The sequence below is a fragment of the Trichomycterus rosablanca genome (genome assembly GCF_030014385.1).
Source record: "Trichomycterus rosablanca isolate fTriRos1 chromosome 5 unlocalized genomic scaffold, fTriRos1.hap1 SUPER_5_unloc_2, whole genome shotgun sequence".
NCBI classification, from domain to species: Eukaryota; Metazoa; Chordata; class Actinopteri; order Siluriformes; family Trichomycteridae; genus Trichomycterus; species Trichomycterus rosablanca.
In genome coordinates, this window is record NW_026946944.1 from 290666 (window position 1) to 316559 (window position 25894).

General features: G+C 39.2%; 58 non-coding genes and 1 pseudogene across 58 annotated transcripts; all 59 read left to right on the forward strand.

The window, feature by feature from the left end:
* Window positions 1-385: 385 nt before the first annotated feature.
* On the forward strand, window positions 386-504 carry LOC134304429 (5S ribosomal RNA). The gene has a single exon (XR_010007869.1). It is a non-coding gene; the product is annotated as a 5S ribosomal RNA (ribosomal RNA).
* Window positions 505-809: 305 nt separating this feature from the next.
* LOC134304427 (5S ribosomal RNA) lies at window positions 810-928 on the forward strand. Its single transcript, XR_010007867.1, has one exon. It is a non-coding gene; the product is annotated as a 5S ribosomal RNA (ribosomal RNA).
* Window positions 929-1289: 361 nt separating this feature from the next.
* On the forward strand, window positions 1290-1408 carry LOC134304433 (5S ribosomal RNA). Its single transcript, XR_010007871.1, has one exon. It is a non-coding gene; the product is annotated as a 5S ribosomal RNA (ribosomal RNA).
* Window positions 1409-1729: 321 nt separating this feature from the next.
* LOC134304434 (5S ribosomal RNA) lies at window positions 1730-1848 on the forward strand. The gene has a single exon (XR_010007872.1). It is a non-coding gene; the product is annotated as a 5S ribosomal RNA (ribosomal RNA).
* Window positions 1849-2189: 341 nt separating this feature from the next.
* On the forward strand, window positions 2190-2308 carry LOC134304435 (5S ribosomal RNA). Its single transcript, XR_010007873.1, has one exon. It is a non-coding gene; the product is annotated as a 5S ribosomal RNA (ribosomal RNA).
* Window positions 2309-2677: 369 nt separating this feature from the next.
* LOC134304436 (5S ribosomal RNA) lies at window positions 2678-2796 on the forward strand. The gene has a single exon (XR_010007874.1). It is a non-coding gene; the product is annotated as a 5S ribosomal RNA (ribosomal RNA).
* Window positions 2797-3089: 293 nt separating this feature from the next.
* On the forward strand, window positions 3090-3208 carry LOC134304428 (5S ribosomal RNA). Its single transcript, XR_010007868.1, has one exon. It is a non-coding gene; the product is annotated as a 5S ribosomal RNA (ribosomal RNA).
* Window positions 3209-3561: 353 nt separating this feature from the next.
* LOC134304437 (5S ribosomal RNA) lies at window positions 3562-3680 on the forward strand. The gene has a single exon (XR_010007875.1). It is a non-coding gene; the product is annotated as a 5S ribosomal RNA (ribosomal RNA).
* A 313-nt stretch (window positions 3681-3993) lies between these two features.
* Window positions 3994-4112, forward strand: LOC134304438 (5S ribosomal RNA). Its single transcript, XR_010007876.1, has one exon. It is a non-coding gene; the product is annotated as a 5S ribosomal RNA (ribosomal RNA).
* Window positions 4113-4377: 265 nt separating this feature from the next.
* Window positions 4378-4496, forward strand: LOC134304440 (5S ribosomal RNA). Its single transcript, XR_010007877.1, has one exon. It is a non-coding gene; the product is annotated as a 5S ribosomal RNA (ribosomal RNA).
* Window positions 4497-4809: 313 nt separating this feature from the next.
* LOC134304441 (5S ribosomal RNA) lies at window positions 4810-4928 on the forward strand. The gene has a single exon (XR_010007878.1). It is a non-coding gene; the product is annotated as a 5S ribosomal RNA (ribosomal RNA).
* A 317-nt stretch (window positions 4929-5245) lies between these two features.
* LOC134304443 (5S ribosomal RNA) lies at window positions 5246-5364 on the forward strand. The gene has a single exon (XR_010007880.1). It is a non-coding gene; the product is annotated as a 5S ribosomal RNA (ribosomal RNA).
* A 329-nt stretch (window positions 5365-5693) lies between these two features.
* On the forward strand, window positions 5694-5812 carry LOC134304444 (5S ribosomal RNA). The gene has a single exon (XR_010007881.1). It is a non-coding gene; the product is annotated as a 5S ribosomal RNA (ribosomal RNA).
* A 321-nt stretch (window positions 5813-6133) lies between these two features.
* Window positions 6134-6252, forward strand: LOC134304445 (5S ribosomal RNA). Its single transcript, XR_010007882.1, has one exon. It is a non-coding gene; the product is annotated as a 5S ribosomal RNA (ribosomal RNA).
* Window positions 6253-6661: 409 nt separating this feature from the next.
* LOC134304446 (5S ribosomal RNA) lies at window positions 6662-6780 on the forward strand. Its single transcript, XR_010007883.1, has one exon. It is a non-coding gene; the product is annotated as a 5S ribosomal RNA (ribosomal RNA).
* A 321-nt stretch (window positions 6781-7101) lies between these two features.
* On the forward strand, window positions 7102-7220 carry LOC134304447 (5S ribosomal RNA). Its single transcript, XR_010007884.1, has one exon. It is a non-coding gene; the product is annotated as a 5S ribosomal RNA (ribosomal RNA).
* A 301-nt stretch (window positions 7221-7521) lies between these two features.
* LOC134304448 (5S ribosomal RNA) lies at window positions 7522-7640 on the forward strand. Its single transcript, XR_010007885.1, has one exon. It is a non-coding gene; the product is annotated as a 5S ribosomal RNA (ribosomal RNA).
* A 305-nt stretch (window positions 7641-7945) lies between these two features.
* LOC134304449 (5S ribosomal RNA) lies at window positions 7946-8064 on the forward strand. Its single transcript, XR_010007886.1, has one exon. It is a non-coding gene; the product is annotated as a 5S ribosomal RNA (ribosomal RNA).
* A 329-nt stretch (window positions 8065-8393) lies between these two features.
* On the forward strand, window positions 8394-8512 carry LOC134304450 (5S ribosomal RNA). Its single transcript, XR_010007887.1, has one exon. It is a non-coding gene; the product is annotated as a 5S ribosomal RNA (ribosomal RNA).
* A 333-nt stretch (window positions 8513-8845) lies between these two features.
* Window positions 8846-8964, forward strand: LOC134304451 (5S ribosomal RNA). Its single transcript, XR_010007888.1, has one exon. It is a non-coding gene; the product is annotated as a 5S ribosomal RNA (ribosomal RNA).
* Window positions 8965-9301: 337 nt separating this feature from the next.
* On the forward strand, window positions 9302-9420 carry LOC134304452 (5S ribosomal RNA). The gene has a single exon (XR_010007889.1). It is a non-coding gene; the product is annotated as a 5S ribosomal RNA (ribosomal RNA).
* Window positions 9421-9725: 305 nt separating this feature from the next.
* On the forward strand, window positions 9726-9844 carry LOC134304454 (5S ribosomal RNA). Its single transcript, XR_010007891.1, has one exon. It is a non-coding gene; the product is annotated as a 5S ribosomal RNA (ribosomal RNA).
* Window positions 9845-10145: 301 nt separating this feature from the next.
* LOC134304456 (5S ribosomal RNA) lies at window positions 10146-10264 on the forward strand. The gene has a single exon (XR_010007892.1). It is a non-coding gene; the product is annotated as a 5S ribosomal RNA (ribosomal RNA).
* A 325-nt stretch (window positions 10265-10589) lies between these two features.
* On the forward strand, window positions 10590-10708 carry LOC134304430 (5S ribosomal RNA). The gene has a single exon (XR_010007870.1). It is a non-coding gene; the product is annotated as a 5S ribosomal RNA (ribosomal RNA).
* A 333-nt stretch (window positions 10709-11041) lies between these two features.
* Window positions 11042-11160, forward strand: LOC134304457 (5S ribosomal RNA). The gene has a single exon (XR_010007893.1). It is a non-coding gene; the product is annotated as a 5S ribosomal RNA (ribosomal RNA).
* Window positions 11161-11469: 309 nt separating this feature from the next.
* LOC134304458 (5S ribosomal RNA) lies at window positions 11470-11588 on the forward strand. The gene has a single exon (XR_010007894.1). It is a non-coding gene; the product is annotated as a 5S ribosomal RNA (ribosomal RNA).
* Window positions 11589-11917: 329 nt separating this feature from the next.
* LOC134304459 (5S ribosomal RNA) lies at window positions 11918-12036 on the forward strand. The gene has a single exon (XR_010007895.1). It is a non-coding gene; the product is annotated as a 5S ribosomal RNA (ribosomal RNA).
* A 309-nt stretch (window positions 12037-12345) lies between these two features.
* Window positions 12346-12464, forward strand: LOC134304460 (5S ribosomal RNA). The gene has a single exon (XR_010007896.1). It is a non-coding gene; the product is annotated as a 5S ribosomal RNA (ribosomal RNA).
* Window positions 12465-12773: 309 nt separating this feature from the next.
* Window positions 12774-12892, forward strand: LOC134304461 (5S ribosomal RNA). Its single transcript, XR_010007897.1, has one exon. It is a non-coding gene; the product is annotated as a 5S ribosomal RNA (ribosomal RNA).
* Window positions 12893-13213: 321 nt separating this feature from the next.
* LOC134304462 (5S ribosomal RNA) lies at window positions 13214-13332 on the forward strand. Its single transcript, XR_010007898.1, has one exon. It is a non-coding gene; the product is annotated as a 5S ribosomal RNA (ribosomal RNA).
* Window positions 13333-13633: 301 nt separating this feature from the next.
* On the forward strand, window positions 13634-13752 carry LOC134304463 (5S ribosomal RNA). The gene has a single exon (XR_010007899.1). It is a non-coding gene; the product is annotated as a 5S ribosomal RNA (ribosomal RNA).
* Window positions 13753-14061: 309 nt separating this feature from the next.
* LOC134304464 (5S ribosomal RNA) lies at window positions 14062-14180 on the forward strand. Its single transcript, XR_010007900.1, has one exon. It is a non-coding gene; the product is annotated as a 5S ribosomal RNA (ribosomal RNA).
* A 325-nt stretch (window positions 14181-14505) lies between these two features.
* LOC134304467 (5S ribosomal RNA) lies at window positions 14506-14624 on the forward strand. Its single transcript, XR_010007902.1, has one exon. It is a non-coding gene; the product is annotated as a 5S ribosomal RNA (ribosomal RNA).
* A 305-nt stretch (window positions 14625-14929) lies between these two features.
* On the forward strand, window positions 14930-15048 carry LOC134304468 (5S ribosomal RNA). Its single transcript, XR_010007903.1, has one exon. It is a non-coding gene; the product is annotated as a 5S ribosomal RNA (ribosomal RNA).
* Window positions 15049-15357: 309 nt separating this feature from the next.
* LOC134304469 (5S ribosomal RNA) lies at window positions 15358-15476 on the forward strand. Its single transcript, XR_010007904.1, has one exon. It is a non-coding gene; the product is annotated as a 5S ribosomal RNA (ribosomal RNA).
* A 309-nt stretch (window positions 15477-15785) lies between these two features.
* On the forward strand, window positions 15786-15904 carry LOC134304470 (5S ribosomal RNA). The gene has a single exon (XR_010007905.1). It is a non-coding gene; the product is annotated as a 5S ribosomal RNA (ribosomal RNA).
* Window positions 15905-16221: 317 nt separating this feature from the next.
* LOC134304471 (5S ribosomal RNA) lies at window positions 16222-16340 on the forward strand. The gene has a single exon (XR_010007906.1). It is a non-coding gene; the product is annotated as a 5S ribosomal RNA (ribosomal RNA).
* Window positions 16341-16649: 309 nt separating this feature from the next.
* On the forward strand, window positions 16650-16768 carry LOC134304473 (5S ribosomal RNA). Its single transcript, XR_010007907.1, has one exon. It is a non-coding gene; the product is annotated as a 5S ribosomal RNA (ribosomal RNA).
* Window positions 16769-17077: 309 nt separating this feature from the next.
* Window positions 17078-17196, forward strand: LOC134304474 (5S ribosomal RNA). Its single transcript, XR_010007908.1, has one exon. It is a non-coding gene; the product is annotated as a 5S ribosomal RNA (ribosomal RNA).
* A 317-nt stretch (window positions 17197-17513) lies between these two features.
* LOC134304475 (5S ribosomal RNA) lies at window positions 17514-17632 on the forward strand. The gene has a single exon (XR_010007909.1). It is a non-coding gene; the product is annotated as a 5S ribosomal RNA (ribosomal RNA).
* A 313-nt stretch (window positions 17633-17945) lies between these two features.
* LOC134304476 (5S ribosomal RNA) lies at window positions 17946-18064 on the forward strand. Its single transcript, XR_010007910.1, has one exon. It is a non-coding gene; the product is annotated as a 5S ribosomal RNA (ribosomal RNA).
* Window positions 18065-18376: 312 nt separating this feature from the next.
* On the forward strand, window positions 18377-18495 carry LOC134304477 (5S ribosomal RNA). The gene has a single exon (XR_010007911.1). It is a non-coding gene; the product is annotated as a 5S ribosomal RNA (ribosomal RNA).
* Window positions 18496-18808: 313 nt separating this feature from the next.
* LOC134304479 (5S ribosomal RNA) lies at window positions 18809-18927 on the forward strand. The gene has a single exon (XR_010007913.1). It is a non-coding gene; the product is annotated as a 5S ribosomal RNA (ribosomal RNA).
* Window positions 18928-19235: 308 nt separating this feature from the next.
* Window positions 19236-19354, forward strand: LOC134304480 (5S ribosomal RNA). Its single transcript, XR_010007914.1, has one exon. It is a non-coding gene; the product is annotated as a 5S ribosomal RNA (ribosomal RNA).
* A 309-nt stretch (window positions 19355-19663) lies between these two features.
* Window positions 19664-19782, forward strand: LOC134304481 (5S ribosomal RNA). Its single transcript, XR_010007915.1, has one exon. It is a non-coding gene; the product is annotated as a 5S ribosomal RNA (ribosomal RNA).
* Window positions 19783-20099: 317 nt separating this feature from the next.
* On the forward strand, window positions 20100-20218 carry LOC134304482 (5S ribosomal RNA). Its single transcript, XR_010007916.1, has one exon. It is a non-coding gene; the product is annotated as a 5S ribosomal RNA (ribosomal RNA).
* Window positions 20219-20523: 305 nt separating this feature from the next.
* Window positions 20524-20643, forward strand: LOC134304432 (5S ribosomal RNA; annotated as a pseudogene).
* A 317-nt stretch (window positions 20644-20960) lies between these two features.
* Window positions 20961-21079, forward strand: LOC134304483 (5S ribosomal RNA). The gene has a single exon (XR_010007917.1). It is a non-coding gene; the product is annotated as a 5S ribosomal RNA (ribosomal RNA).
* Window positions 21080-21388: 309 nt separating this feature from the next.
* LOC134304411 (5S ribosomal RNA) lies at window positions 21389-21507 on the forward strand. Its single transcript, XR_010007853.1, has one exon. It is a non-coding gene; the product is annotated as a 5S ribosomal RNA (ribosomal RNA).
* Window positions 21508-21816: 309 nt separating this feature from the next.
* On the forward strand, window positions 21817-21935 carry LOC134304413 (5S ribosomal RNA). The gene has a single exon (XR_010007854.1). It is a non-coding gene; the product is annotated as a 5S ribosomal RNA (ribosomal RNA).
* Window positions 21936-22240: 305 nt separating this feature from the next.
* On the forward strand, window positions 22241-22359 carry LOC134304414 (5S ribosomal RNA). Its single transcript, XR_010007855.1, has one exon. It is a non-coding gene; the product is annotated as a 5S ribosomal RNA (ribosomal RNA).
* A 309-nt stretch (window positions 22360-22668) lies between these two features.
* On the forward strand, window positions 22669-22787 carry LOC134304415 (5S ribosomal RNA). The gene has a single exon (XR_010007856.1). It is a non-coding gene; the product is annotated as a 5S ribosomal RNA (ribosomal RNA).
* A 320-nt stretch (window positions 22788-23107) lies between these two features.
* LOC134304416 (5S ribosomal RNA) lies at window positions 23108-23226 on the forward strand. The gene has a single exon (XR_010007857.1). It is a non-coding gene; the product is annotated as a 5S ribosomal RNA (ribosomal RNA).
* A 309-nt stretch (window positions 23227-23535) lies between these two features.
* LOC134304418 (5S ribosomal RNA) lies at window positions 23536-23654 on the forward strand. Its single transcript, XR_010007859.1, has one exon. It is a non-coding gene; the product is annotated as a 5S ribosomal RNA (ribosomal RNA).
* Window positions 23655-23979: 325 nt separating this feature from the next.
* On the forward strand, window positions 23980-24098 carry LOC134304419 (5S ribosomal RNA). The gene has a single exon (XR_010007860.1). It is a non-coding gene; the product is annotated as a 5S ribosomal RNA (ribosomal RNA).
* Window positions 24099-24423: 325 nt separating this feature from the next.
* On the forward strand, window positions 24424-24542 carry LOC134304420 (5S ribosomal RNA). The gene has a single exon (XR_010007861.1). It is a non-coding gene; the product is annotated as a 5S ribosomal RNA (ribosomal RNA).
* Window positions 24543-24862: 320 nt separating this feature from the next.
* LOC134304421 (5S ribosomal RNA) lies at window positions 24863-24981 on the forward strand. Its single transcript, XR_010007862.1, has one exon. It is a non-coding gene; the product is annotated as a 5S ribosomal RNA (ribosomal RNA).
* Window positions 24982-25294: 313 nt separating this feature from the next.
* Window positions 25295-25413, forward strand: LOC134304422 (5S ribosomal RNA). Its single transcript, XR_010007863.1, has one exon. It is a non-coding gene; the product is annotated as a 5S ribosomal RNA (ribosomal RNA).
* A 313-nt stretch (window positions 25414-25726) lies between these two features.
* On the forward strand, window positions 25727-25845 carry LOC134304424 (5S ribosomal RNA). The gene has a single exon (XR_010007864.1). It is a non-coding gene; the product is annotated as a 5S ribosomal RNA (ribosomal RNA).
* Window positions 25846-25894: the final 49 nt, after the last annotated feature.

The window sequence follows — 25894 nt, forward strand, 5'->3', positions numbered from 1 at the left end:
CAGCCCCATTCATGGTGTCATTTAGCTGTTAGCTAGCATAATAAAGTATCTATCTATCTATCTATCTATCTATCTATCTATCTATCTATCTATCTATCTATCTATCTATCTATCTATCTATCTATCTATCTATCTATCTATCTATCTATCTATCTATCTATCTATCTATCTATCTATCTATCTATCTATCTATCTATCTATCTATCTATCTATCTATCTATCTATCTATCTATCTATCTATCTATCTATCTATCTATCTATCTATCTATCTATCTATCTATCTATCTATAAAAGGCCTTCCAATGTAATTCCAGCCCAGATAGCTGGCTAGCACTCAGATAGCTGGCTGACTAGCTATAACAGGCCTTTAAATCCAGCTTCTTTCGCTTACGGCCAAACCACCTTGGGAACGCCTGATCTCGTCCGATCTCAGAAGCCAAGCAGGGTTGGGCTCAGTCAGTACCTAGATGGGAGACCGCCTGGGAATACTGAGTGCTGTAAGCTTTTTATTTTTTGGTTTCAGCCCCATTCATGGTGTCATTTAGCTGTTAGCTAGCATAATAAAGTATCTATCTATCTATCTATCTATCTATCTATCTATCTATCTATCTATCTATCTATCTATCTATCTATCTATCTATCTATCTATCTATCTATCTATCTATCTATCTATCTATCTATCTATCTATCTATCTATCTATCCATCCATCTATGAAAGGCCTTCCAATGTAATTCCAGCACAGATAGCTGGCTAGCACTCAGATAGCTGGCTGACTAGCTATAACAGGCCTTTAAATCCAGCTTCTTTCGCTTACGGCCAAACCACCTTGGGAACGCCTGATCTCGTCCGATCTCAGAAGCCAAGCAGGGTTGGGCTCAGTCAGTACCTAGATGGGAGACTGCCTGGGAATACTGAGTGCTGTAAGCTTTTTATTTTTTGGTTTCAGCCCCATTCATGGTGTCATTTAGCTGTTAGCTAGCATAATAAAGTATCTATCTATCTATCTATCTATCTATCTATCTATCTATCTATCTATCTATCTATCTATCTATCTATCTATCTATCTATCTATCTATCTATCTATCTATCTATCTATCTATCTATCTATCTATCTATCTATCTATCTATCTATCTATCTATCTATCTATCTATCTATCTATCTATCTATCTATCTATCTATCTATCTATCTATAAAAGGCCTTCCAATGTAATACCAGCCCAGATAGCTGGCTAGCACTCAGATAGCTGGCTGACTAGCTATAACAGGCCTTTAAATCCAGCTTCTTTCGCTTACGGCCAAACCACCTTGGGAACGCCTGATCTCGTCCGATCTCAGAAGCCAAGCAGGGTTGGGCTCAGTCAGTACCTAGATGGGAGACCGCCTGGGAATACTGAGTGCTGTAAGCTTTTTATTTTTTGGTTTCAGCCCCATTCATGGTGTCATTTAGCTGTTAGCTAGCATAATAAAGTATCTATCTATCTATCTATCTATCTATCTATCTATCTATCTATCTATCTATCTATCTATCTATCTATCTATCTATCTATCTATCTATCTATCTATCTATCTATCTATCTATCTATCTATCTATCTATCTATCTATCTATCTATCTATCTATCTATCTATCTATAAAAGGCCTTCCAATGTAATTCCAGCCCAGATAGCTGGCTAGCACTCAGATAGCTGGCTGACTAGCTATAACAGGCCTTTAAATCCAGCTTCTTTCGCTTACGGCCAAACCACCTTGGGAACGCCTGATCTCGTCCGATCTCAGAAGCCAAGCAGGGTTGGGCTCAGTCAGTACCTAGATGGGAGACCGCCTGGGAATACTGAGTGCTGTAAGCTTTTTATTTTTTGGTTTCAGCCCCATTCATGGTGTCATTTAGCTGTTAGCTAGCATAATAAAGTATCTATCTATCTATCTATCTATCTATCTATCTATCTATCTATCTATCTATCTATCTATCTATCTATCTATCTATCTATCTATCTATCTATCTATCTATCTATCTATCTATCTATCTATCTATCTATCTATCTATCTATCTATCTATCTATCTATCTATCTATCTATCTATCTATCTATCTATAAAAGGCCTTCCAATGTAATTCCAGCCCAGATAGCTGGCTAGCACTCAGATAGCTGGCTGACTAGCTATAACAGGCCTTTAAATCCAGCTTCTTTCGCTTACGGCCAAACCACCTTGGGAACGCCTGATCTCGTCCGATCTCAGAAGCCAAGCAGGGTTGGGCTCAGTCAGTACCTAGATGGGAGACCGCCTGGGAATACTGAGTGCTGTAAGCTTTTTATTTTTTGGTTTCAGCCCCATTCATGGTGTCATTTAGCTGTTAGCTAGCATAATAAAGTATCTATCTATCTATCTATCTATCTATCTATCTATCTATCTATCTATCTATCTATCTATCTATCTATCTATCTATCTATCTATCTATCTATCTATCTATCTATCTATCTATCTATCTATCTATCTATCTATCTATCTATCTATCTATCTATCTATCTATCTATCTATCTATCTATCTATCTATCTATCTATCTATCTATCTATCTATCTATAAAAGGCCTTCCAATGTAATTCCAGCCCAGATAGCTGGCTAGCACTCAGATAGCTGGCTGACTAGCTATAACAGGCCTTTAAATCCAGCTTCTTTCGCTTACGGCCAAACCACCTTGGGAACGCCTGATCTCGTCCGATCTCAGAAGCCAAGCAGGGTTGGGCTCAGTCAGTACCTAGATGGGAGACCGCCTGGGAATACTGAGTGCTGTAAGCTTTTTATTTTTTGGTTTCAGCCCCATTCATGGTGTCATTTAGCTGTTAGCTAGCATAATAAAGTATCTATCTATCTATCTATCTATCTATCTATCTATCTATCTATCTATCTATCTATCTATCTATCTATCTATCTATCTATCTATCTATCTATCTATCTATCTATCTATCTATCTATCTATCTATCCATCCATCTATGAAAGGCCTTCCAATGTAATTCCAGCACAGATAGCTGGCTAGCACTCAGATAGCTGGCTGACTAGCTATAACAGGCCTTTAAATCCAGCTTCTTTCGCTTACGGCCAAACCACCTTGGGAACGCCTGATCTCGTCCGATCTCAGAAGCCAAGCAGGGTTGGGCTCAGTCAGTACCTAGATGGGAGACTGCCTGGGAATACTGAGTGCTGTAAGCTTTTTATTTTTTGGTTTCAGCCCCATTCATGGTGTCATTTAGCTGTTAGCTAGCATAATAAAGTATCTATCTATCTATCTATCTATCTATCTATCTATCTATCTATCTATCTATCTATCTATCTATCTATCTATCTATCTATCTATCTATCTATCTATCTATCTATCTATCTATCTATCTATCTATCTATCTATCTATCTATCTATCTATCTATCTATCTATCTATCTATCTATCTATCTATCTATCTATCTATCTATAAAAGGCCTTCCAATGTAATACCAGCCCAGATAGCTGGCTAGCACTCAGATAGCTGGCTGACTAGCTATAACAGGCCTTTAAATCCAGCTTCTTTCGCTTACGGCCAAACCACCTTGGGAACGCCTGATCTCGTCCGATCTCAGAAGCCAAGCAGGGTTGGGCTCAGTCAGTACCTAGATGGGAGACCGCCTGGGAATACTGAGTGCTGTAAGCTTTTTATTTTTTGGTTTCAGCCCCATTCATGGTGTCATTTAGCTGTTAGCTAGCATAATAAAGTATCTATCTATCTATCTATCTATCTATCTATCTATCTATCTATCTATCTATCTATCTATCTATCTATCTATCTATCTATCTATCTATCTATCTATCTATCTATCTATCTATCTATCTATCTATCTATCTATCTATCTATCTATCTATCTATCTATAAAAGGCCTTCCAATGTAATTCCAGCCCAGATAGCTGGCTAGCACTCAGATAGCTGGCTGACTAGCTATAACAGGCCTTTAAATCCAGCTTCTTTCGCTTACGGCCAAACCACCTTGGGAACGCCTGATCTCGTCCGATCTCAGAAGCCAAGCAGGGTTGGGCTCAGTCAGTACCTAGATGGGAGACCGCCTGGGAATACTGAGTGCTGTAAGCTTTTTATTTTTTGGTTTCAGCCCCATTCATGGTGTCATTTAGCTGTTAGCTAGCATAATAAAGTATCTATCTATCTATCTATCTATCTATCTATCTATCTATCTATCTATCTATCTATCTATCTATCTATCTATCTATCTATCTATCTATCTATCTATCTATCTATCTATAAAAGGCCTTCCAATGTAATTCCAGCCCAGATAGCTGGCTAGCACTCAGATAGCTGGCTGACTAGCTATAACAGGCCTTTAAATCCAGCTTCTTTCGCTTACGGCCAAACCACCTTGGGAACGCCTGATCTCGTCCGATCTCAGAAGCCAAGCAGGGTTGGGCTCAGTCAGTACCTAGATGGGAGACCGCCTGGGAATACTGAGTGCTGTAAGCTTTTTATTTTTTGGTTTCAGCCCCATTCATGGTGTCATTTAGCTGTTAGCTAGCATAATAAAGTATCTATCTATCTATCTATCTATCTATCTATCTATCTATCTATCTATCTATCTATCTATCTATCTATCTATCTATCTATCTATCTATCTATCTATCTATCTATCTATCTATCTATCTATCTATCTATCTATCTATCTATCTATCTATCTATCTATAAAAGGCCTTCCAATGTAATTCCAGCCCAGATAGCTGGCTAGCACTCAGATAGCTGGCTGACTAGCTATAACAGGCCTTTAAATCCAGCTTCTTTCGCTTACGGCCAAACCACCTTGGGAACGCCTGATCTCGTCCGATCTCAGAAGCCAAGCAGGGTTGGGCTCAGTCAGTACCTAGATGGGAGACCGCCTGGGAATACTGAGTGCTGTAAGCTTTTTATTTTTTGGTTTCAGCCCCATTCATGGTGTCATTTAGCTGTTAGCTAGCATAATAAAGTATCTATCTATCTATCTATCTATCTATCTATCTATCTATCTATCTATCTATCTATCTATCTATCTATCTATCTATCTATCTATCTATCTATCTATCTATCTATCTATCTATCTATCTATCTATCTATCTATCTATCTATCTATCTATCTATCTATCTATAAAAGGCCTTCCAATGTAATTCCAGCCCAGATAGCTGGCTAGCACTCAGATAGCTGGCTGACTAGCTATAACAGGCCTTTAAATCCAGCTTCTTTCGCTTACGGCCAAACCACCTTGGGAACGCCTGATCTCGTCCGATCTCAGAAGCCAAGCAGGGTTGGGCTCAGTCAGTACCTAGATGGGAGACCGCCTGGGAATACTGAGTGCTGTAAGCTTTTTATTTTTTGGTTTCAGCCCCATTCATGGTGTCATTTAGCTGTTAGCTAGCATAATAAAGTATCTATCTATCTATCTATCTATCTATCTATCTATCTATCTATCTATCTATCTATCTATCTATCTATCTATCTATCTATCTATCTATCTATCTATCTATCTATCTATCTATCTATCTATCTATCTATCTATCTATCTATCTATCTATCTATCTATCTATCTATCTATCTATAAAAGGCCTTCCAATGTAATTCCAGCCCAGATAGCTGGCTAGCACTCAGATAGCTGGCTGACTAGCTATAACAGGCCTTTAAATCCAGCTTCTTTCGCTTACGGCCAAACCACCTTGGGAACGCCTGATCTCGTCCGATCTCAGAAGCCAAGCAGGGTTGGGCTCAGTCAGTACCTAGATGGGAGACCGCCTGGGAATACTGAGTGCTGTAAGCTTTTTATTTTTTGGTTTCAGCCCCATTCATGGTGTCATTTAGCTGTTAGCTAGCATAATAAAGTATCTATCTATCTATCTATCTATCTATCTATCTATCTATCTATCTATCTATCTATCTATCTATCTATCTATCTATCTATCTATCTATCTATCTATCTATCTATCTATCTATCTATCTATCTATCTATCTATCTATCTATCTATCTATCTATCTATCTATCTATAAAAGGCCTTCCAATGTAATTCCAGCCCAGATAGCTGGCTAGCACTCAGATAGCTGGCTGACTAGCTATAACAGGCCTTTAAATCCAGCTTCTTTCGCTTACGGCCAAACCACCTTGGGAACGCCTGATCTCGTCCGATCTCAGAAGCCAAGCAGGGTTGGGCTCAGTCAGTACCTAGATGGGAGACCGCCTGGGAATACTGAGTGCTGTAAGCTTTTTATTTTTTGGTTTCAGCCCCATTCATGGTGTCATTTAGCTGTTAGCTAGCATAATAAAGTATCTATCTATCTATCTATCTATCTATCTATCTATCTATCTATCTATCTATCTATCTATCTATCTATCTATCTATCTATCTATCTATCTATCTATCTATCTATCTATCTATCTATCTATCTATCTATCTATCTATCTATCTATCTATCTATCTATCTATCTATCTATCTATCTATCTATCTATCTATCTATCTATCTATCTATCTATCTATCTATCTATCTATCTATCTATCTATCTATCTATCTATCTATAAAAGGCCTTCCAATGTAATTCCAGCCCAGATAGCTGGCTAGCACTCAGATAGCTGGCTGACTAGCTATAACAGGCCTTTAAATCCAGCTTCTTTCGCTTACGGCCAAACCACCTTGGGAACGCCTGATCTCGTCCGATCTCAGAAGCCAAGCAGGGTTGGGCTCAGTCAGTACCTAGATGGGAGACCGCCTGGGAATACTGAGTGCTGTAAGCTTTTTATTTTTTGGTTTCAGCCCCATTCATGGTGTCATTTAGCTGTTAGCTAGCATAATAAAGTATCTATCTATCTATCTATCTATCTATCTATCTATCTATCTATCTATCTATCTATCTATCTATCTATCTATCTATCTATCTATCTATCTATCTATCTATCTATCTATCTATCTATCTATCTATCTATCTATCTATCTATCTATCTATCTATCTATCTATCTATAAAAGGCCTTCCAATGTAATTCCAGCCCAGATAGCTGGCTAGCACTCAGATAGCTGGCTGACTAGCTATAACAGGCCTTTAAATCCAGCTTCTTTCGCTTACGGCCAAACCACCTTGGGAACGCCTGATCTCGTCCGATCTCAGAAGCCAAGCAGGGTTGGGCTCAGTCAGTACCTAGATGGGAGACCGCCTGGGAATACTGAGTGCTGTAAGCTTTTTATTTTTTGGTTTCAGCCCCATTCATGGTGTCATTTAGCTGTTAGCTAGCATAATAAAGTATCTATCTATCTATCTATCTATCTATCTATCTATCTATCTATCTATCTATCTATCTATCTATCTATCTATCTATCTATCTATCTATCTATCTATCTATCTATCTATCTATCTATCTATCTATCTATCTATCTATCTATCTATAAAAGGCCTTCCAATGTAATTCCAGCCCAGATAGCTGGCTAGCACTCAGATAGCTGGCTGACTAGCTATAACAGGCCTTTAAATCCAGCTTCTTTCGCTTACGGCCAAACCACCTTGGGAACGCCTGATCTCGTCCGATCTCAGAAGCCAAGCAGGGTTGGGCTCAGTCAGTACCTAGATGGGAGACCGCCTGGGAATACTGAGTGCTGTAAGCTTTTTATTTTTTGGTTTCAGCCCCATTCATGGTGTCATTTAGCTGTTAGCTAGCATAATAAAGTATCTATCTATCTATCTATCTATCTATCTATCTATCTATCTATCTATCTATCTATCTATCTATCTATCTATCTATCTATCTATCTATCTATCTATCTATCTATCTATCTATCTATCTATCTATCTATCTATCTATCTATCTATCTATAAAAGGCCTTCCAATGTAATTCCAGCCCAGATAGCTGGCTAGCACTCAGATAGCTGGCTGACTAGCTATAACAGGCCTTTAAATCCAGCTTCTTTCGCTTACGGCCAAACCACCTTGGGAACGCCTGATCTCGTCCGATCTCAGAAGCCAAGCAGGGTTGGGCTCAGTCAGTACCTAGATGGGAGACCGCCTGGGAATACTGAGTGCTGTAAGCTTTTTATTTTTTGGTTTCAGCCCCATTCATGGTGTCATTTAGCTGTTAGCTAGCATAATAAAGTATCTATCTATCTATCTATCTATCTATCTATCTATCTATCTATCTATCTATCTATCTATCTATCTATCTATCTATCTATCTATCTATCTATCTATCTATCTATCTATCTATCTATCTATCTATCTATCTATCTATCTATCTATCTATCTATCTATCTATCTATCTATCTATAAAAGGCCTTCCAATGTAATTCCAGCCCAGATAGCTGGCTAGCACTCAGATAGCTGGCTGACTAGCTATAACAGGCCTTTAAATCCAGCTTCTTTCGCTTACGGCCAAACCACCTTGGGAACGCCTGATCTCGTCCGATCTCAGAAGCCAAGCAGGGTTGGGCTCAGTCAGTACCTAGATGGGAGACCGCCTGGGAATACTGAGTGCTGTAAGCTTTTTATTTTTTGGTTTCAGCCCCATTCATGGTGTCATTTAGCTGTTAGCTAGCATAATAAAGTATCTATCTATCTATCTATCTATCTATCTATCTATCTATCTATCTATCTATCTATCTATCTATCTATCTATCTATCTATCTATCTATCTATCTATCTATCTATCTATCTATCTATCTATCTATCTATCTATCTATCTATCTATCTATCTATCTATCTATCTATCTATCTATCTATAAAAGGCCTTCCAATGTAATTCCAGCCCAGATAGCTGGCTAGCACTCAGATAGCTGGCTGACTAGCTATAACAGGCCTTTAAATCCAGCTTCTTTCGCTTACGGCCAAACCACCTTGGGAACGCCTGATCTCGTCCGATCTCAGAAGCCAAGCAGGGTTGGGCTCAGTCAGTACCTAGATGGGAGACCGCCTGGGAATACTGAGTGCTGTAAGCTTTTTATTTTTTGGTTTCAGCCCCATTCATGGTGTCATTTAGCTGTTAGCTAGCATAATAAAGTATCTATCTATCTATCTATCTATCTATCTATCTATCTATCTATCTATCTATCTATCTATCTATCTATCTATCTATCTATCTATCTATCTATCTATCTATCTATCTATCTATCTATCTATCTATCTATCTATCTATCTATCTATCTATCTATCTATCTATCTATCTATCTATCTATCTATAAAAGGCCTTCCAATGTAATTCCAGCCCAGATAGCTGGCTAGCACTCAGATAGCTGGCTGACTAGCTATAACAGGCCTTTAAATCCAGCTTCTTTCGCTTACGGCCAAACCACCTTGGGAACGCCTGATCTCGTCCGATCTCAGAAGCCAAGCAGGGTTGGGCTCAGTCAGTACCTAGATGGGAGACCGCCTGGGAATACTGAGTGCTGTAAGCTTTTTATTTTTTGGTTTCAGCCCCATTCATGGTGTCATTTAGCTGTTAGCTAGCATAATAAAGTATCTATCTATCTATCTATCTATCTATCTATCTATCTATCTATCTATCTATCTATCTATCTATCTATCTATCTATCTATCTATCTATCTATCTATCTATCTATCTATCTATCTATCTATCTATCTATCTATCTATCTATCTATCTATAAAAGGCCTTCCAATGTAATTCCAGCCCAGATAGCTGGCTAGCACTCAGATAGCTGGCTGACTAGCTATAACAGGCCTTTAAATCCAGCTTCTTTCGCTTACGGCCAAACCACCTTGGGAACGCCTGATCTCGTCCGATCTCAGAAGCCAAGCAGGGTTGGGCTCAGTCAGTACCTAGATGGGAGACCGCCTGGGAATACTGAGTGCTGTAAGCTTTTTATTTTTTGGTTTCAGCCCCATTCATGGTGTCATTTAGCTGTTAGCTAGCATAATAAAGTATCTATCTATCTATCTATCTATCTATCTATCTATCTATCTATCTATCTATCTATCTATCTATCTATCTATCTATCTATCTATCTATCTATCTATCTATCTATCTATCTATCTATCTATCTATCTATCTATCTATCTATCTATAAAAGGCCTTCCAATGTAATTCCAGCCCAGATAGCTGGCTAGCACTCAGATAGCTGGCTGACTAGCTATAACAGGCCTTTAAATCCAGCTTCTTTCGCTTACGGCCAAACCACCTTGGGAACGCCTGATCTCGTCCGATCTCAGAAGCCAAGCAGGGTTGGGCTCAGTCAGTACCTAGATGGGAGACCGCCTGGGAATACTGAGTGCTGTAAGCTTTTTATTTTTTGGTTTCAGCCCCATTCATGGTGTCATTTAGCTGTTAGCTAGCATAATAAAGTATCTATCTATCTATCTATCTATCTATCTATCTATCTATCTATCTATCTATCTATCTATCTATCTATCTATCTATCTATCTATCTATCTATCTATCTATCTATCTATCTATCTATCTATCTATCTATCTATCTATCTATCTATCTATCTATCTATCCATCCATCTATGAAAGGCCTTCCAATGTAATTCCAGCACAGATAGCTGGCTAGCACTCAGATAGCTGGCTGACTAGCTATAACAGGCCTTTAAATCCAGCTTCTTTCGCTTACGGCCAAACCACCTTGGGAACGCCTGATCTCGTCCGATCTCAGAAGCCAAGCAGGGTTGGGCTCAGTCAGTACCTAGATGGGAGACTGCCTGGGAATACTGAGTGCTGTAAGCTTTTTATTTTTTGGTTTCAGCCCCATTCATGGTGTCATTTAGCTGTTAGCTAGCATAATAAAGTATCTATCTATCTATCTATCTATCTATCTATCTATCTATCTATCTATCTATCTATCTATCTATCTATCTATCTATCTATCTATCTATCTATCTATCTATCTATCTATCTATCTATCTATCTATCTATCTATCTATCTATCTATCTATCTATCTATCTATCTATCTATCTATCTATAAAAGGCCTTCCAATGTAATACCAGCCCAGATAGCTGGCTAGCACTCAGATAGCTGGCTGACTAGCTATAACAGGCCTTTAAATCCAGCTTCTTTCGCTTACGGCCAAACCACCTTGGGAACGCCTGATCTCGTCCGATCTCAGAAGCCAAGCAGGGTTGGGCTCAGTCAGTACCTAGATGGGAGACCGCCTGGGAATACTGAGTGCTGTAAGCTTTTTATTTTTTGGTTTCAGCCCCATTCATGGTGTCATTTAGCTGTTAGCTAGCATAATAAAGTATCTATCTATCTATCTATCTATCTATCTATCTATCTATCTATCTATCTATCTATCTATCTATCTATCTATCTATCTATCTATCTATCTATCTATCTATCTATCTATCTATCTATCTATCTATCTATCTATCTATCTATCTATCTATCTATAAAAGGCCTTCCAATGTAATTCCAGCCCAGATAGCTGGCTAGCACTCAGATAGCTGGCTGACTAGCTATAACAGGCCTTTAAATCCAGCTTCTTTCGCTTACGGCCAAACCACCTTGGGAACGCCTGATCTCGTCCGATCTCAGAAGCCAAGCAGGGTTGGGCTCAGTCAGTACCTAGATGGGAGACCGCCTGGGAATACTGAGTGCTGTAAGCTTTTTATTTTTTGGTTTCAGCCCCATTCATGGTGTCATTTAGCTGTTAGCTAGCATAATAAAGTATCTATCTATCTATCTATCTATCTATCTATCTATCTATCTATCTATCTATCTATCTATCTATCTATCTATCTATCTATCTATCTATCTATCTATCTATCTATCTATCTATCTATCTATCTATCTATCTATCTATCTATCTATCTATCTATCTATCTATCTATCTATCTATAAAAGGCCTTCCAATGTAATTCCAGCCCAGATAGCTGGCTAGCACTCAGATAGCTGGCTGACTAGCTATAACAGGCCTTTAAATCCAGCTTCTTTCGCTTACGGCCAAACCACCTTGGGAACGCCTGATCTCGTCCGATCTCAGAAGCCAAGCAGGGTTGGGCTCAGTCAGTACCTAGATGGGAGACCGCCTGGGAATACTGAGTGCTGTAAGCTTTTTATTTTTTGGTTTCAGCCCCATTCATGGTGTCATTTAGCTGTTAGCTAGCATAATAAAGTATCTATCTATCTATCTATCTATCTATCTATCTATCTATCTATCTATCTATCTATCTATCTATCTATCTATCTATCTATCTATCTATCTATCTATCTATCTATCTATCTATCTATCTATCTATCTATCTATCTATCTATCTATCTATCTATAAAAGGCCTTCCAATGTAATTCCAGCCCAGATAGCTGGCTAGCACTCAGATAGCTGGCTGACTAGCTATAACAGGCCTTTAAATCCAGCTTCTTTCGCTTACGGCCAAACCACCTTGGGAACGCCTGATCTCGTCCGATCTCAGAAGCCAAGCAGGGTTGGGCTCAGTCAGTACCTAGATGGGAGACCGCCTGGGAATACTGAGTGCTGTAAGCTTTTTATTTTTTGGTTTCAGCCCCATTCATGGTGTCATTTAGCTGTTAGCTAGCATAATAAAGTATCTATCTATCTATCTATCTATCTATCTATCTATCTATCTATCTATCTATCTATCTATCTATCTATCTATCTATCTATCTATCTATCTATCTATCTATCTATCTATCTATCTATCTATCTATCTATCTATCTATCTATCTATCTATCTATAAAAGGCCTTCCAATGTAATTCCAGCCCAGATAGCTGGCTAGCACTCAGATAGCTGGCTGACTAGCTATAACAGGCCTTTAAATCCAGCTTCTTTCGCTTACGGCCAAACCACCTTGGGAACGCCTGATCTCGTCCGATCTCAGAAGCCAAGCAGGGTTGGGCTCAGTCAGTACCTAGATGGGAGACCGCCTGGGAATACTGAGTGCTGTAAGCTTTTTATTTTTTGGTTTCAGCCCCATTCATGGTGTCATTTAGCTGTTAGCTAGCATAATAAAGTATCTATCTATCTATCTATCTATCTATCTATCTATCTATCTATCTATCTATCTATCTATCTATCTATCTATCTATCTATCTATCTATCTATCTATCTATCTATCTATCTATCTATCTATCTATCTATCTATCTATCTATCTATCTATCTATCTATCTATCTATAAAAGGCCTTCCAATGTAATTCCAGCCCAGATAGCTGGCTAGCACTCAGATAGCTGGCTGACTAGCTATAACAGGCCTTTAAATCCAGCTTCTTTCGCTTACGGCCAAACCACCTTGGGAACGCCTGATCTCGTCCGATCTCAGAAGCCAAGCAGGGTTGGGCTCAGTCAGTACCTAGATGGGAGACCGCCTGGGAATACTGAGTGCTGTAAGCTTTTTATTTTTTGGTTTCAGCCCCATTCATGGTGTCATTTAGCTGTTAGCTAGCATAATAAAGTATCTATCTATCTATCTATCTATCTATCTATCTATCTATCTATCTATCTATCTATCTATCTATCTATCTATCTATCTATCTATCTATCTATCTATCTATCTATCTATCTATCTATCTATCTATCTATCTATCTATCTATCTATAAAAGGCCTTCCAATGTAATTCCAGCCCAGATAGCTGGCTAGCACTCAGATAGCTGGCTGACTAGCTATAACAGGCCTTTAAATCCAGCTTCTTTCGCTTACGGCCAAACCACCTTGGGAACGCCTGATCTCGTCCGATCTCAGAAGCCAAGCAGGGTTGGGCTCAGTCAGTACCTAGATGGGAGACCGCCTGGGAATACTGAGTGCTGTAAGCTTTTTATTTTTTGGTTTCAGCCCCATTCATGGTGTCATTTAGCTGTTAGCTAGCATAATAAAGTATCTATCTATCTATCTATCTATCTATCTATCTATCTATCTATCTATCTATCTATCTATCTATCTATCTATCTATCTATCTATCTATCTATCTATCTATCTATCTATCTATCTATCTATCTATCTATCTATCTATCTATCTATCTATCTATAAAAGGCCTTCCAATGTAATTCCAGCCCAGATAGCTGGCTAGCACTCAGATAGCTGGCTGACTAGCTATAACAGGCCTTTAAATCCAGCTTCTTTCGCTTACGGCCAAACCACCTTGGGAACGCCTGATCTCGTCCGATCTCAGAAGCCAAGCAGGGTTGGGCTCAGTCAGTACCTAGATGGGAGACCGCCTGGGAATACTGAGTGCTGTAAGCTTTTTATTTTTTGGTTTCAGCCCCATTCATGGTGTCATTTAGCTGTTAGCTAGCATAATAAAGTATCTATCTATCTATCTATCTATCTATCTATCTATCTATCTATCTATCTATCTATCTATCTATCTATCTATCTATCTATCTATCTATCTATCTATCTATCTATCTATCTATCTATCTATCTATCTATCTATCTATCTATCTATCTATCTATCTATCTATCTATCTATAAAAGGCCTTCCAATGTAATTCCAGCCCAGATAGCTGGCTAGCACTCAGATAGCTGGCTGACTAGCTATAACAGGCCTTTAAATCCAGCTTCTTTCGCTTACGGCCAAACCACCTTGGGAACGCCTGATCTCGTCCGATCTCAGAAGCCAAGCAGGGTTGGGCTCAGTCAGTACCTAGATGGGAGACCGCCTGGGAATACTGAGTGCTGTAAGCTTTTTATTTTTTGGTTTCAGCCCCATTCATGGTGTCATTTAGCTGTTAGCTAGCATAATAAAGTATCTATCTATCTATCTATCTATCTATCTATCTATCTATCTATCTATCTATCTATCTATCTATCTATCTATCTATCTATCTATCTATCTATCTATCTATCTATCTATCTATCTATCTATCTATCTATCTATCTATCTATCTATCTATAAAAGGCCTTCCAATGTAATTCCAGCCCAGATAGCTGGCTAGCACTCAGATAGCTGGCTGACTAGCTATAACAGGCCTTTAAATCCAGCTTCTTTCGCTTACGGCCAAACCACCTTGGGAACGCCTGATCTCGTCCGATCTCAGAAGCCAAGCAGGGTTGGGCTCAGTCAGTACCTAGATGGGAGACCGCCTGGGAATACTGAGTGCTGTAAGCTTTTTATTTTTTGGTTTCAGCCCCATTCATGGTGTCATTTAGCTGTTAGCTAGCATAATAAAGTATCTATCTATCTATCTATCTATCTATCTATCTATCTATCTATCTATCTATCTATCTATCTATCTATCTATCTATCTATCTATCTATCTATCTATCTATCTATCTATCTATCTATCTATCTATCTATCTATCTATCTATCTATCTATCTATAAAAGGCCTTCCAATGTAATTCCAGCCCAGATAGCTGGCTAGCACTCAGATAGCTGGCTGACTAGCTATAACAGGCCTTTAAATCCAGCTTCTTTCGCTTACGGCCAAACCACCTTGGGAACGCCTGATCTCGTCCGATCTCAGAAGCCAAGCAGGGTTGGGCTCAGTCAGTACCTAGATGGGAGACCGCCTGGGAATACTGAGTGCTGTAAGCTTTTTATTTTTTGGTTTCAGCCCCATTCATGGTGTCATTTAGCTGTTAGCTAGCATAATAAAGTATCTATCTATCTATCTATCTATCTATCTATCTATCTATCTATCTATCTATCTATCTATCTATCTATCTATCTATCTATCTATCTATCTATCTATCTATCTATCTATCTATCTATCTATCTATCTATCTATCTATCTATCTATCTATCTATAAAAGGCCTTCCAATGTAATTCCAGCCCAGATAGCTGGCTAGCACTCAGATAGCTGGCTGACTAGCTATAACAGGCCTTTAAATCCAGCTTCTTTCGCTTACGGCCAAACCACCTTGGGAACGCCTGATCTCGTCCGATCTCAGAAGCCAAGCAGGGTTGGGCTCAGTCAGTACCTAGATGGGAGACCGCCTGGGAATACTGAGTGCTGTAAGCTTTTTATTTTTTGGTTTCAGCCCCATTCATGGTGTCATTTAGCTGTTAGCTAGCATAATAAAGTATCTATCTATCTATCTATCTATCTATCTATCTATCTATCTATCTATCTATCTATCTATCTATCTATCTATCTATCTATCTATCTATCTATCTATCTATCTATCTATCTATCTATCTATCTATCTATCTATCTATCTATCTATCTATCTATCTATCTATAAAAGGCCTTCCAATGTAATTCCAGCCCAGATAGCTGGCTAGCACTCAGATAGCTGGCTGACTAGCTATAACAGGCCTTTAAATCCAGCTTCTTTCGCTTACGGCCAAACCACCTTGGGAACGCCTGATCTCGTCCGATCTCAGAAGCCAAGCAGGGTTGGGCTCAGTCAGTACCTAGATGGGAGACCGCCTGGGAATACTGAGTGCTGTAAGCTTTTTATTTTTTGGTTTCAGCCCCATTCATGGTGTCATTTAGCTGTTAGCTAGCATAATAAAGTATCTATCTATCTATCTATCTATCTATCTATCTATCTATCTATCTATCTATCTATCTATCTATCTATCTATCTATCTATCTATCTATCTATCTATCTATCTATCTATCTATCTATCTATCTATCTATCTATCTATCTATCTATCTATCTATAAAAGGCCTTCCAATGTAATTCCAGCCCAGATAGCTGGCTAGCACTCAGATAGCTGGCTGACTAGCTATAACAGGCCTTTAAATCCAGCTTCTTTCGCTTACGGCCAAACCACCTTGGGAACGCCTGATCTCGTCCGATCTCAGAAGCCAAGCAGGGTTGGGCTCAGTCAGTACCTAGATGGGAGACCGCCTGGGAATACTGAGTGCTGTAAGCTTTTTATTTTTTGGTTTCAGCCCCATTCATGGTGTCATTTAGCTGTTAGCTAGCATAATAAAGTATCTATCTATCTATCTATCTATCTATCTATCTATCTATCTATCTATCTATCTATCTATCTATCTATCTATCTATCTATCTATCTATCTATCTATCTATCTATCTATCTATCTATCTATCTATCTATCTATCTATCTATCTATCTATCTATAAAAGGCCTTCCAATGTAATTCCAGCCCAGATAGCTGGCTAGCACTCAGATAGCTGGCTGACTAGCTATAACAGGCCTTTAAATCCAGCTTCTTTCGCTTACGGCCAAACCACCTTGGGAACGCCTGATCTCGTCCGATCTCAGAAGCCAAGCAGGGTTGGGCTCAGTCAGTACCTAGATGGGAGACCGCCTGGGAATACTGAGTGCTGTAAGCTTTTTATTTTTTGGTTTCAGCCCCATTCATGGTGTCATTTAGCTGTTAGCTAGCATAATAAAGTATCTATCTATCTATCTATCTATCTATCTATCTATCTATCTATCTATCTATCTATCTATCTATCTATCTATCTATCTATCTATCTATCTATCTATCTATCTATCTATCTATCTATCTATCTATCTATCTATCTATCTATCTATCTATCTATCTATCTATAAAAGGCCTTCCAATGTAATTCCAGCCCAGATAGCTGGCTAGCACTCAGATAGCTGGCTGACTAGCTATAACAGGCCTTTAAATCCAGCTTCTTTCGCTTACGGCCAAACCACCTTGGGAACGCCTGATCTCGTCCGATCTCAGAAGCCAAGCAGGGTTGGGCTCAGTCAGTACCTAGATGGGAGACCGCCTGGGAATACTGAGTGCTGTAAGCTTTTTATTTTTTGGTTTCAGCCCCATTCATGGTGTCATTTAGCTGTTAGCTAGCATAATAAAGTATCTATCTATCTATCTATCTATCTATCTATCTATCTATCTATCTATCTATCTATCTATCTATCTATCTATCTATCTATCTATCTATCTATCTATCTATCTATCTATCTATCTATCTATCTATCTATCTATCTATCTATCTATCTATCTATCTATAAAAGGCCTTCCAATGTAATTCCAGCCCAGATAGCTGGCTAGCACTCAGATAGCTGGCTGACTAGCTATAACAGGCCTTTAAATCCAGCTTCTTTCGCTTACGGCCAAACCACCTTGGGAACGCCTGATCTCGTCCGATCTCAGAAGCCAAGCAGGGTTGGGCTCAGTCAGTACCTAGATGGGAGACCGCCTGGGAATACTGAGTGCTGTAAGCTTTTTATTTTTTGGTTTCAGCCCCATTCATGGTGTCATTTAGCTGTTAGCTAGCATAATAAAGTATCTATCTATCTATCTATCTATCTATCTATCTATCTATCTATCTATCTATCTATCTATCTATCTATCTATCTATCTATCTATCTATCTTCTATCTATCTATCTATCTATCTATCTATCTATCTATCTATCTATCTATCTATCTATCTATCTATAAAAGGCCTTCCAATGTAATTCCAGCCCAGATAGCTGGCTAGCACTCAGATAGCTGGCTGACTAGCTATAACAGGCCTTTAAATCCAGCTTCTTTCGCTTACGGCCAAACCACCTTGGGAACGCCTGATCTCGTCCGATCTCAGAAGCCAAGCAGGGTTGGGCTCAGTCAGTACCTAGATGGGAGACCGCCTGGGAATACTGAGTGCTGTAAGCTTTTTATTTTTTGGTTTCAGCCCCATTCATGGTGTCATTTAGCTGTTAGCTAGCATAATAAAGTATCTATCTATCTATCTATCTATCTATCTATCTATCTATCTATCTATCTATCTATCTATCTATCTATCTATCTATCTATCTATCTATCTATCTATCTATCTATCTATCTATCTATCTATCTATCTATCTATCTATCTATCTATCTATCTATCTATAAAAGGCCTTCCAATGTAATTCCAGCCCAGATAGCTGGCTAGCACTCAGATAGCTGGCTGACTAGCTATAACAGGCCTTTAAATCCAGCTTCTTTCGCTTACGGCCAAACCACCTTGGGAACGCCTGATCTCGTCCGATCTCAGAAGCCAAGCAGGGTTGGGCTCAGTCAGTACCTAGATGGGAGACCGCCTGGGAATACTGAGTGCTGTAAGCTTTTTATTTTTTGGTTTCAGCCCCATTCATGGTGTCATTTAGCTGTTAGCTAGCATAATAAAGTATCTATCTATCTATCTATCTATCTATCTATCTATCTATCTATCTATCTATCTATCTATCTATCTATCTATCTATCTATCTATCTATCTATCTATCTATCTATCTATCTATCTATCTATCTATCTATCTATCTATCTATCTATCTATCTATAAAGGCCTTCCAATGTAATTCCAGCCCAGATAGCTGGCTAGCACTCAGATAGCTGGCTGACTAGCTATAACAGGCCTTTAAATCCAGCTTCTTTCGCTTACGGCCAAACCACCTTGGGAACGCCTGATCTCGTCCGATCTCAGAAGCCAAGCAGGGTTGGGCTCAGTCAGTACCTAGATGGGAGACCGCCTGGGAATACTGAGTGCTGTAAGCTTTTTATTTTTTGGTTTCAGCCCCATTCATGGTGTCATTTAGCTGTTAGCTAGCATAATAAAGTATCTATCTATCTATCTATCTATCTATCTATCTATCTATCTATCTATCTATCTATCTATCTATCTATCTATCTATCTATCTATCTATCTATCTATCTATCTATCTATCTATCTATCTATCTATCTATCTATCTATCTATCTATCTATCTATAAAAGGCCTTCCAATGTAATTCCAGCCCAGATAGCTGGCTAGCACTCAGATAGCTGGCTGACTAGCTATAACAGGCCTTTAAATCCAGCTTCTTTCGCTTACGGCCAAACCACCTTGGGAACGCCTGATCTCGTCCGATCTCAGAAGCCAAGCAGGGTTGGGCTCAGTCAGTACCTAGATGGGAGACCGCCTGGGAATACTGAGTGCTGTAAGCTTTTTATTTTTTGGTTTCAGCCCCATTCATGGTGTCATTTAGCTGTTAGCTAGCATAATAAAGTATCTATCTATCTATCTATCTATCTATCTATCTATCTATCTATCTATCTATCTATCTATCTATCTATCTATCTATCTATCTATCTATCTATCTATCTATCTATCTATCTATCTATCTATCTATCTATCTATCTATCTATCTATCTATCTATCTATCTATAAAAGGCCTTCCAATGTAATTCCAGCCCAGATAGCTGGCTAGCACTCAGATAGCTGGCTGACTAGCTATAACAGGCCTTTAAATCCAGCTTCTTTCGCTTACGGCCAAACCACCTTGGGAACGCCTGATCTCGTCCGATCTCAGAAGCCAAGCAGGGTTGGGCTCAGTCAGTACCTAGATGGGAGACCGCCTGGGAATACTGAGTGCTGTAAGCTTTTTATTTTTTGGTTTCAGCCCCATTCATGGTGTCATTTAGCTGTTAGCTAGCATAATAAAGTATCTATCTATCTATCTATCTATCTATCTATCTATCTATCTATCTATCTATCTATCTATCTATCTATCTATCTATCTATCTATCTATCTATCTATCTATCTATCTATCTATCTATCTATCTATCTATCTATCTATCTATCTATCTATAAAAGGCCTTCCAATGTAATTCCAGCCCAGATAGCTGGCTAGCACTCAGATAGCTGGCTGACTAGCTATAACAGGCCTTTAAATCCAGCTTCTTTCGCTTACGGCCAAACCACCTTGGGAACGCCTGATCTCGTCCGATCTCAGAAGCCAAGCAGGGTTGGGCTCAGTCAGTACCTAGATGGAGAGACCGCCTGGGAATACTGAGTGCTGTAAGCTTTTTATTTTTTGGTTTCAGCCCCATTCATGGTGTCATTTAGCTGTTAGCTAGCATAATAAAGTATCTATCTATCTATCTATCTATCTATCTATCTATCTATCTATCTATCTATCTATCTATCTATCTATCTATCTATCTATCTATCTATCTATCTATCTATCTATCTATCTATCTATCTATCTATCTATCTATCTATCTATCTATCTATCTATCTATCTATAAAAGGCCTTCCAATGTAATTCCAGCCCAGATAGCTGGCTAGCACTCAGATAGCTGGCTGACTAGCTATAACAGGCCTTTAAATCCAGCTTCTTTCGCTTACGGCCAAACCACCTTGGGAACGCCTGATCTCGTCCGATCTCAGAAGCCAAGCAGGGTTGGGCTCAGTCAGTACCTAGATGGGAGACCGCCTGGGAATACTGAGTGCTGTAAGCTTTTTATTTTTTGGTTTCAGCCCCATTCATGGTGTCATTTAGCTGTTAGCTAGCATAATAAAGTATCTATCTATCTATCTATCTATCTATCTATCTATCTATCTATCTATCTATCTATCTATCTATCTATCTATCTATCTATCTATCTATCTATCTATCTATCTATCTATCTATCTATCTATCTATCTATCTATCTATCTATCTATCTATCTATAAAAGGCCTTCCAATGTAATTCCAGCCCAGATAGCTGGCTAGCACTCAGATAGCTGGCTGACTAGCTATAACAGGCCTTTAAATCCAGCTTCTTTCGCTTACGGCCAAACCACCTTGGGAACGCCTGATCTCGTCCGATCTCAGAAGCCAAGCAGGGTTGGGCTCAGTCAGTACCTAGATGGGAGACCGCCTGGGAATACTGAGTGCTGTAAGCTTTTTATTTTTTGGTTTCAGCCCCATTCATGGTGTCATTTAGCTGTTAGCTAGCATAATAAAGTATCTATCTATCTATCTATCTATCTATCTATCTATCTATCTATCTATCTATCTATCTATCTATCTATCTATCTATCTATCTATCTATCTATCTATCTATCTATCTATCTATCTATCTATCTATCTATCTATCTATCTATCTATCTATCTATAAAAGGCCTTCCAATGTAATTCCAGCCCAGATAGCTGGCTAGCACTCAGATAGCTGGCTGACTAGCTATAACAGGCCTTTAAATCCAGCTTCTTTCGCTTACGGCCAAACCACCTTGGGAACGCCTGATCTCGTCCGATCTCAGAAGCCAAGCAGGGTTGGGCTCAGTCAGTACCTAGATGGGAGACCGCCTGGGAATACTGAGTGCTGTAAGCTTTTTATTTTTTGGTTTCAGCCCCATTCATGGTGTCATTTAGCTGTTAGCTAGCATAATAAAGTATCTATCTATCTATCTATCTATCTATCTATCTATCTATCTATCTATCTATCTATCTATCTATCTATCTATCTATCTATCTATCTATCTATCTATCTATCTATCTATCTATCTATCTATCTATCTATCTATCTATCTATCTATCTATAAAAGGCCTTCCAATGTAATTCCAGCCCAGATAGCTGGCTAGCACTCAGATAGCTGGCTGACTAGCTATAACAGGCCTTTAAATCCAGCTTCTTTCGCTTACGGCCAAACCACCTTGGGAACGCCTGATCTCGTCCGATCTCAGAAGCCAAGCAGGGTTGGGCTCAGTCAGTACCTAGATGGGAGACCGCCTGGGAATACTGAGTGCTGTAAGCTTTTTATTTTTTGGTTTCAGCCCCATTCATGGTGTCATTTAGCTGTTAGCTAGCATAATAAAGTATCTATCTATCTATCTATCTATCTATCTATCTATCTATCTATCTATCTATCTATCTATCTATCTATCTATCTATCTATCTATCTATCTATCTATCTATCTATCTATCTATCTATCTATCTATCTATCTATCTATCTATCTATCTATCTATAAAAGGCCTTCCAATGTAATTCCAGCCCAGATAGCTGGCTAGCACTCAGATAGCTGGCTGACTAGCTATAACAGGCCTTTAAATCCAGCTTCTTTCGCTTACGGCCAAACCACCTTGGGAACGCCTGATCTCGTCCGATCTCAGAAGCCAAGCAGGGTTGGGCTCAGTCAGTACCTAGATGGGAGACCGCCTGGGAATACTGAGTGCTGTAAGCTTTTTATTTTTTGGTTTCAGCCCCATTCATGGTGTCATTTAGCTGTTAGCTAGCATAATAAAGTATCTATCTATCTATCTATCTATCTATCTATCTATCTATCTATCTATCTATCTATCTATCTATCTATCTATCTATCTATCTATCTATCTATCTATCTATCTATCTATCTATCTATCTATCTATCTATCTATCTATCTATCTATCTATCTATCTATCTATCTATAAAGGCCTTCCAATGTAATTCCAGCCCAGATAGCTGGCTAGCACTCAGATAGCTGGCTGACTAGCTATAACAGGCCTTTAAATCCAGCTTCTTTCGCTTACGGCCAAACCACCTTGGGAACGCCTGATCTCGTCCGATCTCAGAAGCCAAGCAGGGTTGGGCTCAGTCAGTACCTAGATGGGAGACCGCCTGGGAATACTGAGTGCTGTAAGCTTTTTATTTTTTGGTTTCAGCCCCATTCATGGTGTCATTTAGCTGTTCGCGTGTGTAAGTATCTATCTATCTATCTATCTATCTATCTATCTATCTATCTATCTATCTATCTATCTATCTATCTATCTATCTATCTATCTATCTATCTATCTATCTATCTATCTATCTATCTATCTATCTATCTATCTATCTATCTATCTATCTATCTATCTATAAAAGGCCTTCCAATGTAATTCCAGCCCAGATAGCTGGCTAGCACTCAGATAGCTGGCTGACTAGCTATAACAGGCCTTTAAATCCAGCTTCTTTCGCTTACGGCCAAACCACCTTGGGAACGCCTGATCTCGTCCGATCTCAGAAGCCAAGCAGGGTTGGGCTCAGTCAGTACCTAGATGGGAGACCGCCTGGGAATACTGAGTGCTGTAAGCTTTTTATTTTTTGGTTTCAGCCCCATTCATGGTGTCATTTAGCTGTTAGCTAGCATAATAAAGTATCTATCTATCTATCTATCTATCTATCTATCTATCTATCTATCTATCTATCTATCTATCTATCTATCTATCTATCTATCTATCTATCTATCTATCTATCTATCTATCTATCTATCTATCTATCTATCTATCTATCTATCTATCTATCTATCTATCTATCTATCTATAAAAGGCCTTCCAATGTAATTCCAGCCCAGATAGCTGGCTAGCACTCAGATAGCTGGCTGACTAGCTATAACAGGCCTTTAAATCCAGCTTCTTTCGCTTACGGCCAAACCACCTTGGGAACGCCTGATCTCGTCCGATCTCAGAAGCCAAGCAGGGTTGGGCTCAGTCAGTACCTAGATGGGAGACCGCCTGGGAATACTGAGTGCTGTAAGCTTTTTATTTTTTGGTTTCAGCCCCATTCATGGTGTCATTTAGCTGTTAGCTAGCATAATAAAGTATCTATCTATCTATCTATCTATCTATCTATCTATCTATCTATCTATCTATCTATCTATCTATCTATCTATCTATCTATCTATCTATCTATCTATCTATCTATCTATCTATCTATCTATCTATCTATCTATCTATCTATCTATCTATCTATCTATCTATCTATCTATAAAAGGCCTTCCAATGTAATTCCAGCCCAGATAGCTGGCTAGCACTCAGATAGCTGGCTGACTAGCTATAACAGGCCTTTAAATCCAGCTTCTTTCGCTTACGGCCAAACCACCTTGGGAACGCCTGATCTCGTCCGATCTCAGAAGCCAAGCAGGGTTGGGCTCAGTCAGTACCTAGATGGGAGACCGCCTGGGAATACTGAGTGCTGTAAGCTTTTTATTTTTTGGTTTCAGCCCCATTCATGGTGTCATTTAGCTGTTAGCTAGCATAATAAAGTATCTATCTATCTATCTATCTATCTATCTATCTATCTATCTATCTATCTATCTATCTATCTATCTATCTATCTATCTATCTATCTATCTATCTATCTATCTATCTATCTATCTATCTATCTATCTATCTATCTATCTATCTATCTATCTATCTATCTATCTATAAAGGCCTTCCAATGTAATTCCAGCCCAGATAGCTGGCTAGCACTCAGATAGCTGGCTGACTAGCTATAACAGGCCTTTAAATCCAGCTTCTTTCGCTTACGGCCAAACCACCTTGGGAACGCCTGATCTCGTCCGATCTCAGAAGCCAAGCAGGGTTGGGCTCAGTCAGTACCTAGATGGGAGACCGCCTGGGAATACTGAGTGCTGTAAGCTTTTTATTTTTTGGTTTCAGCCCCATTCATGGTGTCATTTAGCTGTTAGCTAGCATAATAAAGTATCTATCTATCTATCTATCTATCTATCTATCTATCTATCTATCTATCTATCTATCTATCTATCTATCTATCTATCTATCTATCTATCTATCTATCTATCTATCTATCTATCTATCTATCTATCTATCTATCTATCTATCTATCTATCTATCTATAAAAGGCCTTCCAATGTAATTCCAGCCCAGATAGCTGGCTAGCACTCAGATAGCTGGCTGACTAGCTATAACAGGCCTTTAAATCCAGCTTCTTTCGCTTACGGCCAAACCACCTTGGGAACGCCTGATCTCGTCCGATCTCAGAAGCCAAGCAGGGTTGGGCTCAGTCAGTACCTAGATGGGAGACCGCCTGGGAATACTGAGTGCTGTAAGCTTTTTATTTTTTGGTTTCAGCCCCATTCATGGTGTCATTTAGCTGTTAGCTAGCATAATAAAGTATCTATCTATCTATCTATCTATCTATCTATCTATCTATCTATCTATCTATCTATCTATCTATCTATCTATCTATCTATCTATCTATCTATCTATCTATCTATCTATCTATCTATCTATCTATCTATCTATCTATCTATCTATCTATCTATCTATAAAAGGCCTTCCAATGTAATTCCAGCCCAGATAGCTGGCTAGCACTCAGATAGCTGGCTGACTAGCTATAACAGGCCTTTAAATCCAGCTTCTTTCGCTTACGGCCAAACCACCTTGGGAACGCCTGATCTCGTCCGATCTCAGAAGCCAAGCAGGGTTGGGCTCAGTCAGTACCTAGATGGGAGACCGCCTGGGAATACTGAGTGCTGTAAGCTTTTTATTTTTTGGTTTCAGCCCCCATTCATGGATCTGTCTCGCGTGTGT